At 36.6% G+C, this 17,491-nt stretch overlaps 1 long non-coding RNA gene across 7 annotated transcripts; it reads left to right on the plus strand.

The window, feature by feature from the left end:
• The first annotated feature begins 11,368 nt into the window (after positions 1-11,368).
• LOC133801324 (uncharacterized) lies at positions 11,369-16,685 on the plus strand. Of its 7 annotated transcripts, none has more exons than XR_009876825.1 (8): positions 11,369-11,455; positions 11,622-12,135; positions 12,238-12,335; positions 13,095-13,519; positions 14,052-14,202; positions 14,489-14,577; positions 15,944-16,061; positions 16,233-16,685. It is a non-coding gene; the product is annotated as an uncharacterized LOC133801324 (long non-coding RNA). The 7 variants fall into 7 exon arrangements; XR_009876824.1 differs by lacking the exon at positions 11,369-11,455 and having other exon boundaries at positions 11,478-12,135; positions 13,095-13,209; positions 13,418-13,519; XR_009876826.1 differs by lacking the exon at positions 11,369-11,455 and having other exon boundaries at positions 11,478-11,822; positions 12,061-12,135.
• Positions 16,686-17,491: the final 806 nt, after the last annotated feature.

Here is a 17,491-nt window from a genome sequence, read left to right on the forward strand (position 1 = left end):
TAAATTTGTCTACACTTTTAACTCCTTTTCTTTGGAGTTCTTGCCACAGGTCGCCCCCCATGAGGATTCCCGTTCTCATTGCCATGAGCTTGGAGTTGTCATCAGTGTCCCTAGCTCGTGCAGCAACATTGGAAAATCTGCTCAAGTATGCTTTCAATGTCTCGCCAGGTTGCTGCTTTACGTTGGCCAATGAATCAGCTTCAACACAAGCTGCCTGTGAATCTCAAAATGCTCTTTTAAACTCGGAGGAAAATTTCCTCCACGAGCTTATCGAATGCTTCTTGTATTATTTAAACCACTGCCTGGCAAGCCCGACCAGATTTGCAGGCAACAAGATACATCTTAGATCGAGCCTGACATTGTGGGCCATCATCATTGTGTTAAACATTCCAAGGTGATCAAACAAATCTACGTCTCCATCAAACGTCGGCATATGTAGCATCCTAAAGCCAATAGGATATGTTGTCACTGCAATGTTTGGAGCAAAAGGTTCGAACTCCTCAACTGAGTCACTATCCTCTTTTCCCTTCCTAGATAATAATTTTTTCATTTGCTCTTCCATCAAAGTCAGTCTTTCAAGGGTTTGGTCCCTGGTCCCTAGGTTAGCTGGGGGCTGTTCAATAGCTCCCATCCTATTATACACGTTTGATGGGTTGTTATCCCTCCAAGTTCAAGCTTGGTTAGTTGGGACATTCCCATTGTCAAGTACAATGGATGGACCTCCCTCATGCCGAGTATAGCTAACATCCTCATTCCGAGCTGAAGACCTTCTCTGTGAGTTTAAATGATCACGTAGGTCTGGTTGTGGACTTTGTGCTAAACTCAAGTTATTTCTCAAGTCTCTTTTGGACCTGCCTCCGCGTTGGCTCTCCATCTAGTAACTTTTGTTTGTGAAACTTACAGCTCGCAGTTGAGATTAAGGACCTGGATTCTCAGCACGCGTTCATGGGGCGTAAGTATTTACGAACGGGGGAGGATTTCTCCTACTGTCCCCGTGAGCCAGAGCATCTCGTTGAGGGCGAGGTGGTGTTGGATGTGTTATAGGTGTCGGAGGATGCCTTATTGGCAAGGCTATCCTTGTTTCATCAGGACAGACTAAATTAGCCCGCCTTTGTTCGATTCCAATGTCTCTAGTTCTCTGTGCATAGGGCTCTGACCGTGGCACAGAGGGATTCACTGGAGCATTTTGCCTTCGTGAGCTTGTCCCAACCCCTCCCCGCGGGTTGTTATGGGAATTTTTGGGAATCTGTGAAGAAGGCACGGAGCTTGGGGTCGCAGTCCTGACCCCATTCAACTCGTGCTAATTTTAGGGTACAACACACTGTTAGGAGTGTGTCCTAAAAGCATGTAAAGACATTTGTTTTTTCTGTGAATAAATAAATACAATGGTTTATAATTATTGTTATATTTAGATTGTTAAATTATTGTTTGAATAATTTTGTAAATATCAGAAAAATTCCATATTCATTATTAAGGATGTGATTTTGTATTAGTACGAGAGAATTAAGATCACATGAATGAATAAAAATAGTCAACAACAACAAATTAAAGTTATGGAATTCTTTAATTGGAGTTGTAAGTACGGTTTACTGAGTATCATAATGATACCAAATAATCTAGATTCGGATTATTGATGTGGTAAGACATCTTGATAAAGGTGCTTTATATAATATGATTATATATGACATGGACCGATATGAATTAAAGTCTTTATCCAAAAACCATTTAACAATAAAGACTTGTAATTCATATCATAACACATGATCATTTATAGATCAACCTAAATCCTAAGTGTTCATGAACTCCTGTTCATGTTTATTAAATCTTTTGATTCATTCGTTAAGGTCTCTTCAAAGAATGAGGCTAATGACTTTTGTTTTGGAGATTTAATATCATGGATGGCTGGGAACATGTATCAACAATACGGAATCTAATCTTTCCTAATGGATCGTATATTAGTTCCCTTATGGGTTAATTCTGGAATTGAATGATTTTGAGCTCAAATCTATAATTAGATTATAGATTAATTATTCACTAGTGAATTAATGGTACTTAAGGAATAAGAAGTAAATTAGAAAGGTTAAATGGTAATTCTCCCATTCTAATTTATGAACTAATTAATTAGAGGGTTGAACTATTGTAAGATGGTTATATCAATGGACGACTTAAGAAAAAGATTTCTGTGAAAGTATATCTATAACATAAAGAGTGCAATTCTGAATTTATAGTGGAGTAATATCAGAATTAATAAATTAACTATTATAATTAAAGAGTTTAATTATTTAGTTTCAATTTATTGGAGCTTAATGTTATAGGTCCATGGTCCCCGAAATGGCTCAAACAATCACTGTCAAAGGCAAATACAAAAATGGGCAAAAAGGACTTATGTGATAAGTAAAATATTTTTCTATGTATCAAACATAATTATTGTTTAATTATGTGTAATTAATTAATTAAGAATTAATTAATTATTTGATTTATCAAAAATATAATTAATTTTGAATTAATTTATTTTTGGGATTTTTGGTATTTAAATAATAATAAAAATTGGGAAAAATCACATGCCTGCACATGCATGTGGTACACGTGTGGCACAGTGCACAGGCACTGTGCTACACGCATAAGAGATGGACTGAGTCTCTTGATTCCACAATTTTAGTTATTTAAATATTAAATAAATAATGAGATATTTTAATATGATTAAAATTATTATTTAAACAAAAATCTGATAACTGATCAGTTATTTTGTGTAACGCCCTACTACCTTAGAGCCGTTACTAAGTGAGTTTAAAATAAAAATCGTGCTTTTGACTGACTCTAAGTGGTTTCTAAAACCAAAAGTGTGAATAAATCAGAGTTTAAGGCTGTACTCTTCGAAAATGATTAGTTTCATTGAAAACGTTAAATGTGAAACATCTGGGATCCCAAACTGAGGTTTACAAAATATTTACAACTCAAAAATAGATTTACACTTGATCAGTTATCAAAAGAATGATTTAATACAGCCATATACAAAACGCCCCCAACCAAAGTAGTCGGGCAGGCCGAACATGTACGCGCCGCCCCCACGCTCTCTATACTCATGGCCGGTTGACTGACTCCTTGCTTCTACCTGCCACACAGAGCACCCGTAAGCCGAAGCCCAGCAAGAAAACCCAAATAATACATAACATATGCAATTCATATAGCTGGCATAATTCACTGATAAATAGGAAAACCACCAATATAAACAAGCACGGCCATGCCGCCCCAGAGGCCTTACCAAAGCCTGGGGTTTCGGTTCTCACCGCGAGGATAACTCATGTATCCCTTGGGTCCCACCCTGAATGTAAGCATCCCATGTGCTGTGTGTTACTTTCGGCCCCACGGCCGTACCCGGCCTACGCCACACTCGGCCCTTGCCGTTCATTTCATCATAATCACACATATAGTACATTCGAAATAATCATTCACACACATCATGATTCATTTAAGGTTAAACATTTGCACATAATACAATCTGGGGCCATGCCCTGCAATCACACAGTGGGGCCATGCCCTAATCTCGGGTGTTACGGTTTTCTTACCTTTAGATTCAGTAGCCTTGATCAACCTGACTCCTTGAGCACGATCTTACCCGAGCCCTAGCGCTTACCGTGGGTGGAATTTCGACCTTGAACTGAACCCTAGACCTCCTTGGCTTGCACCTTCACAACCTTGACCTAAATCTCAGATTTGATCTTGCTAATCCCTTGCCAATCCTCAAGCCTAGCTTAGGATCCTTGATGCTCAGCTAACCCTAGCTTCCCACTGAGCTTAACCTCAAGAAAAATCAAGGGAAATGGTTGGGAGAGCCACAAACCGAATCTTCAAAGCCAAACCCTTCAGTTTTCCTCTCTTCCTTCTCTTCCTTCTTTCTTTCTTTTCAGCCTATGGTTTTCTCTACAAAATCCACTAAGTATAAAGACCTTCTTTATTTTATCTCTTACAAGCCTAATGACCAAAATGCCCTCCCTTACTAATTCTAAACCTTTATGTCCATAAAGGGACATTTTAGTCATATTACCCAAATTCCCACTAATTCCTCAAGTGTTCTTAATAATTCCCGCTCGCTACCCAATACCAGATTAATCATCAAATATATTCCCAGATTCTCAATTAAACTCCCCAGGCTTAACCCAAGCCTGGTACAGGTTCCCGCTTTGACTTTCCGCTAACCCGCTCATTCTAGGATCGTCTCGAGTCATAGATCACAGGTATCAACATAGTCATGCCCAACATGGCCAAATTACAAATATGCTCAATCAGGTCTACATGCATACTAATTCACATAGTCATGCATCACAATTAATCACATAATCATATAACGTGCACTAAATCATAATCATGCATAAAACTCATTAAAGACACACACAGAATTCCTTTATGCCCTCCAGGCACACTATCCCAGGCCCTAAGCCTTAATACCGAATTTGGGGTCGTTACATTTTGAATTTGTTTAAAATAACAAATATTTTAATATATTGGATATTATTAAATATTGGATATCAGTTTTCACAGAACGTAAATTTTTCAGGGATAGAAAAATATCTAGGATTCTCTCAGAGAAAAGAGAACAGTGACAAAAACAAAGGTCATTGTTCTTCACAAAACCTAGGTCCAAACTTTATCAGATCTCATGTGTTGAGAACATCTGATAAATAGTTATTGCCTATTATTTGTATAGCGAGCCCACACTCGTTCTTTGTGTGCTTGAGAACATTTTGGAAGATCTTGGTGTGAGATCTCAAGGATTCAGCCATACAAAAAGATAGCAGCAAGGAAGGACCTGGGGTATTTTTTCTATTCTTGTCCTTGATTCAATATATATATGAGTGTGAAGAAGTAGATCTAGAAATATTATGGGATTAATTTGACAATTTGATTGTTGTTCCGCTGCGCATAATCTCTGATTTGATCAATAAAAACCAACACACACACCATAGTAAAGGCAATAGTTTTTATAGGCCTTTAAAATAACCAACTTTATTTAAAAAGTGTTTTAGCAAAATTAGATGAATGTAATGGGTAATTATTTAGATCACATTAATTGTAGAAATAGACTCTTTTATAATTATATATTTTTTGTAATTGATTACATTCGTAGGGTTATTAATAAACTAGTAATTAATTGATTAGTTTAATAAACACATTTATTCTAAAATAGCAAGTGGGAGAAGGTTAACTTCTCAATGTGACGTATGGTCTCCATTATTAGTACAACACCGTGAAATATTAATAGGGCCTCGAGGAGACTTTGTTTCTATCCTCCTAAGGAAGGTTTCTAGACATATTAATACCAAGGTTGGCTTCTTACGAAGATAGGAAAGAGTGATGTATTTTAGGCTTGACCGACCCTAAGGAAACACTCTCTAAGTTAAGTCATGAATTCTAAAATAATGGACTACACTTACAGAGATACAATTAAGCTTTTGTAGTGGGCAATTGTATCTTGACCAAATTAGCAGTACATTATTTTTAAAAGAGAAAACATGAGTTATTTTAATTTTTAATTAATAACAATAAGATTGTCTTATAAGCTATCTGAATTTAACTTGACCGACCCTAAGGCAACACTTTATTTGTTGGGTAGTTTTATCGTGGAATGTAAATGTTAAATTTTATGTTAATTTGCAAGAACCATACATTTTTCCTAACTGAGGAATGTCCTAAAGAGCCTGCTGCCAATGCCCTGAAAGACATTAAAGACAAATATGATGCCTGGATTCAATCCAATAATAAGACTAAGTGTTAGATGCTTGTGAGCATGAATGATGTTCTGAGAACAAAGCATGAACCCATGGAAACTATTGTTGAGAAAATGGAATCTATGTAGGCCATGTTTGGACAGCAAGCTGATCAAAGTAGGCATGAGGCTACTAGAGCCTACATGACTACTAAGATGAAGAATGGTGTTTCTATGTGTGAACATGTCTTGAACATGATTAACATGATGCATGAAGCAGAAACATGGGGTTGTCATTGATGAGAGCACACAAGTAAGAATCATACTTGAATCACTCACTCTAGCTTTCTCTGCATTCACAACCAACTATATTATGAATAAGTTGGAGTTCAACATGATCCAGTTGTTGAATGAGCTGCATACATTTGAGTCTCTTAACAAAACCATAACTAAAGAAGCAGAGGCAAATGTGGCGTAGGATAAAACAAAGAAGAGGAAGAAGAACAATGACAAGGATAAGAGTAAGGGCAAGAAATCCAAGAAAGGCAAGAAGGAACCAAAACCCAAGGAGAACAAGAATGAAAATAACTCCAAAAAGAAGGAAAGTGTTTCCACTGTGGAGTTGAATGTAATGTCCCGAATTCCCTAATGTGTCTTAGTGCCTGGATTAGGGGGCCAGGAGGGCCATAATTGATTTAATGCGTTATTATGTGATTATATGCATGATTATGTGCATTGTATTATTATATGGATATATTTGTATATTTATGTGCATGTATGTGATATATGGGTGAGATCACATTATTATGTGAGTATGTTTGAGTTATTTGGCATGAGACGATCCTAGGAAGCAAGTTAGCTGTTAAGTCATAACGGGGTTAATTAACGAGCCCGGGGTGAGCCTAGGGGTAATTTGGTGCTTAGTACATTACTGGGATTAAGCGTAAGGGGAATTGGAGGACGTTAATTATGATTAACGGAGTAGGTGAAAATGATGATATCGCCCTTGTGTGGCTTTGAGGGTTTTAGATGGCCCTAGGGGCATTTTTTTCATTTCAAGCCATTAGATATACTTAACCAAGGGCTGGCTGTAGAAGGAACTAAGGCAGAAAAATAGAGTTTCTCTCTCTTCTCTCTCAATCCTACTCTCTCTCACTCGGTTGGATTTTGAAGCTTGAAGTTTAGGAGAATTGAAGCTATTTGAGCTAGGTTCTGGTTTTAGTAAAGCTCAGGGATAATTCTGTGTTTGAGGTAATGATTTTAAGCTTGAATTTTGAAGTTTTTACTCTATTTTTAAGGTTATTTATAAGCTTGATAGTTTGATCTTGGAATTGGATAATTGGTGGTGTTTTAAGTATTATGAAGCTTGGGTTTTATTGTTAGATTGGTGGTTATGTTGTGTTGGGGTTTGGTTTTGATATTGGGGTTGTTGGGTTATGTTTTTAGCTGAGTTTGGATAGAAGAAAATGCAGGGGAGTTAGGTTCACAGTGTCAAGATGCGACCGTGTTCTTGGGTGCCACGACTTGAGTGAACCCCAGAGCCTTCATTAGGCTTTGTCTGGCAGGCACGCCGCGGCCCTTGGGGACAGGTCGTGGCTTGCCTGTTCCTTTTTGGCCAGCTTAGTTTTATTTGGTTTTAAGTGCTAGTTGTCAAACCGTAAGGCTTGGGATCGAATCTACTAACTGTTTTGGTAGAATTCGAGGTCCCGGGGGCGAGGACTTGGTCAGGATCGCTCTCAAGAGTCGTTCTTAACTTATTTTATGCTCGAGCTTGAGGTAAGAAAACTGCACCCATTATGTGACATACATAATTATTGTTGAAGCATGTTGATTGCTCTATATTTGGATATCTATTCCATTATGAATGCTTGAATGCATTGTTTATCTGAGCTACGCACTAACTTATTAGTCAGAAACGGCAATGGTGTTAAGTGCTAGTGGTGAAGCTCTAACTTATCAGTCAAGATTGGCAATAATACTGAGCGTTGGTCGTATGGAATTGACTTATGAGTCAAGATCGGCAATAGCACATGGAATGCTGGTCTTAGATCTAATCAACAAGAGCATTATAAGCTCGTCCGACCTATTGGTTGAAGAAAACTAAAGTGCTTGGCTAGTCTATGGCTAGTTACTCAGAGCCAGGGCCAAAAAACTCAGGTGACTTGATGGTCACATGGCTTAGGGCGCAGGACCCCAGGATGTCTCATGAGTCATCTATTTAGGGCGCAGGACCCCAAAATGACTTAATAGTCATTAATCCACGACACAGGACCCCAGAATGACTTAACAGTCATCGTCTGATTAGGGCTGCAAGCCCCAGAATGATTTCATGATCTATTAATACTTGTATACATGCAGTAATAAGTTTTCATGCTGAGCCTTGGCTCACAGGTGCTATGTGGTGCAGGTAAAGGGAAAGAAAAGCTTACCCAGCCTTGAGTGGAGAGCTTAGGTAGCGACGTTCACATATGCGGCCGCTTGACCACCACGGCCAAGGTGTTTCTCGGGGGAACTAGGGTGTAACACTATTTTTTCCGCTTAGGTCGACGGATTGTAACTTTTGTATTGTAATGACCATTTTTTTTTGCAAACAACTTTGTAAACACTTTATGGGATCCCATGCACAATTTAATATTTTTAATCAAATATATCCATTCCTTTTGACCGAGATTTTAACCCTGGCCCATTAATAACACTTAAATGCACGTTTATGGCCTAATGACTCGTTTAGCGAGTTAAGCACTATTTAAAGTACACAGTGTGACGGTCTTCACTAACCAGGGCATCACATTGAAGGTCACTAGAAGAAAAACTATAAAAAATATCTCACTGAGCTAAAAAAGAAAGGCAAATCTGATTTAGTTGTACTTGAAGCTTGTATAGTGGAAGATGTTATCCCCAAAATTTGAAAACAATGACGTGGCAATAAAAATGACAAATGGCAAGGAATGGCTGGGTGATCTGGCTTAGGAGTGACCCGGTAGACCAGTGAAGAATTTTGACTGGCCAGTCAAGTGTCGTGACCGACCAGGCATGACCTTGTTCGACCAGTCACATGTTTATCTGCCTAGGCATGACCTTGTCCGACCAGTCATGACCATGTCCGACCAGTCATGACCATGTCCGACCAGTCAGGTGCATGTCTGCCCAGGCATGACCTTGTCCGACCAGTGATGACCATGTCCGCCCAGCCAAGTGCATGTCTGCCCATCCAAGTGTGTGTCCGCCGAGTGAATGAATGGGCGACTAGCCTGAATGTGATATGGATCAACTAGACAGAGCAGGGCTACGCAAGAGATCCCAGAAACGGCTTCAACAAGAATCGGTCTTGACTTGTGCGGGAATCTCTCAAATTATCCCATAAATATAGTGTATCGTTATATTTTGAATATTATTGTAAATTAAATATAGTGAGAATAACAAAATATCCCGATTATGAGGGACATCATCTGTATGATCCTGGGCCTATAAATACAAGGCTCGTGGCATCATAAAAGGATTCGGATTCTGATTTTCTAGAGAGAGTACTTGTATCTTGAGAGAACTCTTGTATTCTTGTAATCTGCACTGAAGAAACTCAGTTGACTTAGGTTCATCTGATCTTGAGTGTAGATCCATAATCATAACTCTAAGTGGATTAGGCTATTACCAACACATTGGGGCTGAACCACTATAAAAATCGTCTGTGTCGTTTATTTCTCTTGAAGGTTTTTGTCGTTTTGACGTCTACACGTCGTTGGCCAAAAACGCGATCAACAAAAGATGATATGTCATTTTGGGTTTTAGATTCAGGAGCCACTAACGATGTTTGTTCTTCTATGTAGATACTTGAGTCATCAAGGGAGCTTGTTGGAAGTGGAGCGCTCGTTTCAACAAGAGCAATGGGAACAATCCTTTTATTTTGGGAACAATTTTCTTATTTTGAATAATGTTTATTTTATTCCTAGATTTTTGAGAAACTTAGTTTCTTTATCTATGTTGCATAAACAATCTTTTGATAATAATGCGATTATTATTTCAAAGAATGGTTTCAAAATTTGTGAAGCAGAACAAACAAACAGATTGTATATGCTCAAGCCTAATGAACGATCACTAAATAACTCAAAATTATTTAAAGTGGATAAACTGTAAGGTAACAAAAGACAAAACGTTTCAAATGAGAATAACACATATCTTTGGCATCTTAGACTAGGTCATATTGGTCTAGATAGAATAAACCGGTTAACAAAAGATGGACTATTGTGTGAACTAACTGCTGGAACTCTTCTGGTTTGTGAATCTTGTCTAGAAGGGTAAATGACCAAACATCATTTCTCAGCAAAAGACAATAGAGCTAAAGAAAAATTAGAGCTTGTACATAGCGATGTTTGTAGTCTAATCAACGTGCCGACTAGAGGTGGTTATGAGTACTTCATCACTTTCATTGACGACTACTCAAGATATGGTCATACTTACCTAATGCTTAGGAAGTTAGAAACCTTTGGAAAGTTTCAAGACTTCGAAGCATATAATTAAGACTCTTAAAACACTTCGATTAGATCAAGGTTATGAATATTTGGATTTAGAATTCAAAGATTTCATGTTGGAGCATGGTATTCAATCCCAACTCACAATGCCTAGAACGCCACAACAAAATGGTGTTTCAGAAATAAGAAACATGACCTTGTTAGACATGGTAAGGTCAATGTTAAGCTAGTCTTCACTTCCTCTCTCACTACAAGAAATCTGATCTTTACCTACCAATATTTTACCTACCAATAAATATTGGTAGGTAAAGGAAACCCTTACCAACCAATATTTATTCCTAAAATTTATTGGTAGGTAAATATTGCCAATATTATAACATTTTGGAAAGATGATTATTTACTAATAATATGGGTAAGTGAAGAGTGTTACCCTACACATATATTGGAGGGAAATTTTTTTTCATTTGGCACCTATGTTTCCCTCTTATCATTTTAACTTTTTATTAAAAATGATGCTGAGTTGTGTGATGATATGTTAAAAATATCCTACATGTCATCTTACTTATTTTTAACAATTCATATTATTTTTAACAAATGGTACACATCTTAAAAACAAACATTACACAAACAAAAATTAAAATTAAATTAATTCTATAAAAACAAAATCATTATAATATATTTTTTCTCATTTAACTCTTTCACACACAAAAAAAAAAAAAAACCCTCTAGTCTCTCCCTATTAGAAAACCAGTCGAACACAACCCAGTTCAAAACTCAAACCCATTTCAGTACACCAATCAACCACAAAATCTATAGACCCATACACAATCATCCACAAAATCAGGATCTACAATCAACCATTATTCTGAAACCCATGCACAAACCAGAAACAATTTTCTGCAATTTTCTGAAGACAAGTACAGGAAAATCAAGTTCTGCTGCCTTCAATCCGAGACTGCCGAGCCTTATTTGCGCCTCTCCGGTCTTGATCGAGACGATGTTCTTTGTCGATTTCTCTTCGTCGAGGGTCTTGGTGTGTTCCACCAAGGCTCCGCGGCTGCACTCAGAGTGGCCTCCTACTTGCCATTCTCGTACTCTGCTTTGAGCATTTTTGGGGTTGTTCCGACTCCGATCAGAGATTCCGTGTATGATTATGTTGCGAAACACCGCTATGACTGGTTCGGGAAGGAGAACGATTGTTTGGTTCTGCAGGAGAAGGAAATGCTCAACCGATTCATCGACAGAGAAGAAATCATGGGTCGGGAAGTATCGGATTCGTAGTGAGGTCAGTTCATTCGATAGACTGTTTTTCTCTATTGGGTATAATTCTGTATTTGATATGGTGTAATTGGAAATGTTAATGTTTGTAGGCCTGTATGTATATATTTGGATCATAAAAATTGAATTTTTATGTTCACTCTTTCTTTCTATATGCCTATAATCATATATAGGCATACACAATGGTGTGTACATTATTCTTTTCCATAAGTTGCACCCTGCCATTTTCGATAAAAAAAAAAAAAAGAAAAACTTGAATTCGAAATCTGGAATATTATGGGAGCTAGCTAAATTGCTTAGTAGCTCTCTAAGTATGAATCGAAATCTCGATTCTCAAATCTTGTGGGAGTAAATCATGAACCTGAAAACTTGAGGTAACCCTCCAGCTATATACATATACTTAGATATTATGTGTGTCTTGAAATCTATAAATGGGGGATTTTGTGTTGTTCTTGATAGAGAACAACTTGTTGACATGCTTGGTAGCTGAGAAAATATGGGAAGAAGGCATCATTTTCAGACTCTACACATGGGATAGTTGTTATTTTATTGGTGATGATATATTATGGGAAATATGTATGTATATATTTTAGTCCATGGTTAATTTTTCAGAATGATACAATGAGAATTGCTTAAGAGCGTGCTAGAGTTCTCTGCTTCTGAAGGGTTTGGTTAGTGCACTTCTAGGTAATCTGATCACTTGAGCTCATTTTGTTCAATATTGTGACAAATAGATAAAAATTTCAATCCCTTGTTTGTTTGTTTGTTTGTCTTTTCAATTCTTAATAGGGGTGAAGGAGTTTGATGCTAGATGGATTGGTTGGGCTGGTGTAAATGTGCCTGATGAGACTGGACAAATTGCACTAACCAAAGCTTTAGCTGAAAAGGTTCAAATAGCTACTTGTCATTATGTTATCTTGTATTTCTAGCTCTATACATATCAGCTACCCTTAACGAAATTGTTCATTGATTGCAGAGGTGCATACCAGTATTTCTTGATGAGGATTTTAATTGGTGGATTCTTGAGCTTCCAGTTTTGTTATCCAAAAAATCATAAGCGAATAATGTGGCAAGCATTAATTACACATGGCTGACACCTGGAAGAATGCGTGTTCGACTATCGACCAGGAAAACACCCTGTATCAGACGATCAGTTTTTCGTACGACCAACCTGGTCGTACGCACTTTGTACGCGGAAAAGATCTTGGGCAGTTATGATGAAATCCGAGATTCTCTCCCATGATTTCCTGAGTATCCGATTATTTAGGAAATAATATCTGTAACAAATCAATGTAAATCTTCCCTGAGCTTATAAATAGAAGAAGAGGACTCAGGGAAGGGGATCGGGCTCTATTTTCTCTTTTCAGACTTCTAAATCGCTTGTGATTAGAAATATCATAGAAACCATATTGTATTTGTTCTTCAAAGGCTAGTGAAACTCATTGAACCCGAGTTCTTTGATCACTCCTTTGAATCTCAATCTAATAACAATTTAAGTGGACGTAGGTCATTACCAGATTATGGGGCCGAACCACTATAAAACATCGTGTTCTTATTCTTTTCATCATTATGTTCTTTTCAACACATTCATACACGTCAAGCAAATTGTGACTCTGTGTCAGTTGCCCAAATCTAGGGTCAACAAGTTTCCATACATATGATTATGCAAGGCATTTTGTGAGTGCTTGTACTCGTATACTTGGGCTAGAGGGTACACCTGAAGGAGTAGAGGACCAAGGAAAGCTTACTCGTGTTGCAGCGGTACAAATTTGGAAGCCTTTCCATCATTCTTTTATAGTTATTTGCGCACCTGCAAAATTAGCATTTCACATAGTACATAATACATAATCATTTGTACATTGATGTGGTGTAATGCATTAGTTTTAATATTTTCAAGCTGAGTTTCTTCACTTCATTATTTATTGTGATGCCTGCATTCCTTTCTTTCCATTTGGATGTGGAACTACAGTTTCCAATTGGCATAGACTCTGACTGGTTTGTTTGAGCTTTGGAAATTCCTCAAGTCAAGGAACACTTGAAAGAACTGAAAGAGAGATTTGCTGGTCGGAAGGTAGTTGACCTACAACTTTTGGTTTCTTTGATAAACAATATGGTACATGTTTGGCTTGAAATAGAGGCATGCAAAATTATTTCCCAAAGAAGGGAGCCTACTAGGCTAGCTTGTCTACTAATAAGACTTGTTTTTCTGCTAATAATTAGATATGGTTGCAGTTTAAGATCTGTTTTGTTCAAATTCTCTTGCAATCTTTAGGTGTTTTCTAGTTATCTGTTTTCTTTATTCAAATTGCATTGGCTGAAGTGAACAGGTTCAACCAACTCGCATGGAATTCTTGAATTTAATATATATACAAACAAATGAGTTTTCGCCTCTAGTTTATTTTTTAACTTCTAATATTGCTCCTACAAGGTCTGAGGTTCGAGCCCCTCCTCGACACCTACATAGCAACTGCTATAATTTTCTGGTCACAACCAGAACAGATGTTCATGAGTTATTTTGGTGTTTCAGCAATGTATCTACATGAATTTTCCTTTCACAATTCTGGTTCCCTAATTTCCTATCATTGTTGTTAAACTATGGACAGGTGATGCTGGGGGTTGATCGTCTTGACATGATCAAAGGAATTCCACAAAAGATTTTGGCTTTCGAAAAATTCCTAGAGGAAAATCCAAGCTGGCGTGATAAAGTAGTTCTACTTCAAATTGTCGTGCCAACCAGAACAGATGTTCCAGAATGTATGTTCATGATCAAAATATGTTCCTACTCTAATTTGGCTTTGCAGTAACCACTGTCTGATTGATGATAATACTCATAACTGCCTCTTCTATCTGTAGTTTATTTTCTAATGTTATTTCAATCATTTGACTATGAGTAGTTTTTCTGAGTTGGAAGTTAGTCATGCTGAAACAAAAGCATGTGGTGTTATAACATTCATTTCTACTCTATTAAATTAATCTCATCTTGATGAAGTTTTAAAATAATACAGTTATTTATTTATCTATTTACTATTGTTTGTTACAGATCAAAAGCTTACAAGCCAAGTTCATGAGATTGTGGGACGCATTAATGGGAGATTTGGAACTCTTACTGTTGTTCCCATACACCATCTGGTTTGTTTTTTTTATATATATCATGTAAATTAGAGACACTGTTTCAAGTGATCTTCTTTGTTCTGTTTTAATCACTTTCCCAACTTTCAAAAGACATTTTAGTGAAAGAAAAATCAAACAAAAAGAAGAATAAAAGGTCTGAGTTCAGGTCTTTTTAAGCAACAACATTTGATTAATATATGTTTTGAGACTGCAATTTAGTCAAATATTATGTATGTTATGTTTCTGTCTCTCATTTTCTTTGAACCTGATTTTCTTACAATTTTGTTCAATGATTATGTCAAGACTGCTAAACCATTTTCTCTTCTTTGTACAGGACCGATCTCTTGACTTTCACACATTGTGCGCTCTGTATGCTGTTACTGGTACTCATTTTTGTTTTGTAAAAAAACCGTTGATCAATTTTGTCTTAGATAAGTAAATTGTTCCTAGGCTGCCTAGTTTGTAGTGATTCCTATGGTAACTCAATCATGTAATACATTAATATGGTGAAACAACAGAAGGCAATTGTGCCTTCAATTAATTAATTTTGTTTACCATGAGTAACTCAATTGCTATTTCTTTTTCCGGTGCAAATTTTATAAATATATATATATGTATATATAAAAATAAATATAGATATTTTTCATTTCTATTTATATGCATGTAATTTTGTTTATTTGTTTGTTTTTCCTTGTTTAGATGTTGCACTTGTTACTTCTCTTAGAGATGGAATGAATCTTGTGAGTTATGAGTTTGTTGCTTGCCAAGCATCCAAGAAAGGAGTCCTCATTCTAAGTGAGGTAATTTAACTTTATATTTTCTCTGAGTTTGCATGGTAGGTTTTTTCCATTGTTAAATTCATCAGAAAAGCTTAAATTATCAATAAAAAAAAGAAAAAGGAAAAAAAGAATACTTTGTTGTGAATTCTGTTCAACGCATTGTCTTCATAGTTCTTCGGGCTTGCATCTTCTTGTTTATTCCATTTAAATTTAGTTTGCAGGTGCAGCACAATCGCTCGGTGTTGGTGCCATTTTAGTAAATCCATGGAATATCACAGAAGTTGCTGCTTCCATTGCTTATGCTTTGAATATGCCAGCTGATGAAAGAGAAAAGAGACACCAGCATAATTTCATGCATGTAACAACTCATACATCTCAAGAATGGGCTGCAACCTTTGTTAGGTATGCTCATATATAGCATTAGCATTAGCATGTATGATTTATAGATAATGAAACCTTATCAATGTGGAGATTGACATGTATTCTAGGATTTCAAATTTCACTTCTGTTCTAAGAAGCAAAAATATTTATCTGTTCATACCAGCTAGTGTTTCTTTTTCAGGCTTTATTCTAATCTAGTGTCATTTTTTGTTTCTCCATTTCAGTGAACTTAATGATACTATTGTGGAAGCTCAACTGAGGACTAGGCAAGTTCCACCTCTACTTCCTATGAAAGAAGCCGTTGATCACTATTTGGAATCCAATAATAGATTGCTTATACTGGTAGGCATCTTTCTCTTGCTATACTTTACATGCTGGAATTTTATATGATATCTGTTTTTCATTTCTATATTTTCATTTTCCATGTTCAATTATGTACAAATTGGGTAAGTGAAGTAAAACTTATAAAGTGACAGTGTGTTAATTTGTGTAATTTACTTTTCTTTTTTTCAGATGGAATAACAAATATACTGGTAGAAATGAATGTTATAGCACCACATGCTTTTGTTTCATAAGTTTGGTTTACCCACATCGTGAAAATATTGTGGGTAATCAACCAACTTATGAAGAGTTAGTTGAACGACTTAATGATACAACCTCCCGCCTTAATGCTACTAACGAACAACTTAGTATAGTTGTGGATATACTTCGTCATAACAATTTGATGGCACCGCCTCCACCACCTCCAACAGACCAAGCTTCAGATGCAAATTTAAGAGAGTCGCCTTCTATTTCAGTTCGGGAGTTACAAGATGATTCTTAGTTTATTTACATTAATTTACTAAGGAATGAACTTTATGAAGTTTTTTTTATTTTGGTAGGGGTAACCTTAAAATGATAACTTTATGATTTATTTTAGTATTGAACATTATAAAGAATTTTAGCATTAAACATTTTATTATTGAATGGTTTTTTTCTAGTTTATTTCTAATATATAACATTTATAAATAACTGTTATTATCTTTTACCTACACATAGCCATTAAATTTGAACAAAATATAAATTGTGTAACAAACCAATAAAATAATGCTATGTGGGCTAATAAAATGACACCACGTAGGATGCCACATATGATGCCACGTCATCAGACACGTAAAACTACAAAAACCATGTCAGCATACACGTAGGATGCCATGTCATCAAACACGTCATATGATGACTCATCAATTGATTTATAACTTAGTGGGGTTCACTGATTCTGTTACCTACCAGTGTTAATAAGTGTAGGTAAAGACTCGTTCCCCACTAACTTTTACCTACCAATCTTTACCAATTCAATATTGGTAGGTAAACCATATTACCCACCATTAGGCTAGTTTTACCTACACTTACAATTGGTAGGTAAAGACCCCATTTCCTTGTAGTGTCTCATTCTGGGGATAGGCACTTCAAACGACAACTTACATTTTGAACGTGGTTCTATCTAAGACCATAAGAAAAACACCACTGTAACTAGGGAATGGTAGCAAACCTAGTTTGCCACATTTCTGCATTTGGGGTCATGCTGCTCATGTTCTTAGACCTAAATTAGGGAAATTTCATTCAAGGTCTAAAGTGTTCATTTCGTGGGATATGCTCTAGAGACACGAGGTGGTTATTTTTATAGTCCCAAGGACCAAAAGGTATTTGTTTCCACAAATGTGACCTTCCTTGAACACGACTATATGAGTAACTATAAAATTCGAAGCAAGGTAGTTTTGGAGGAACTCACG

This window comes from Humulus lupulus, chromosome 9 (assembly GCF_963169125.1).
Source record: "Humulus lupulus chromosome 9, drHumLupu1.1, whole genome shotgun sequence".
In the NCBI taxonomy this organism is placed as follows: Eukaryota; Viridiplantae; Streptophyta; class Magnoliopsida; order Rosales; family Cannabaceae; genus Humulus; species Humulus lupulus.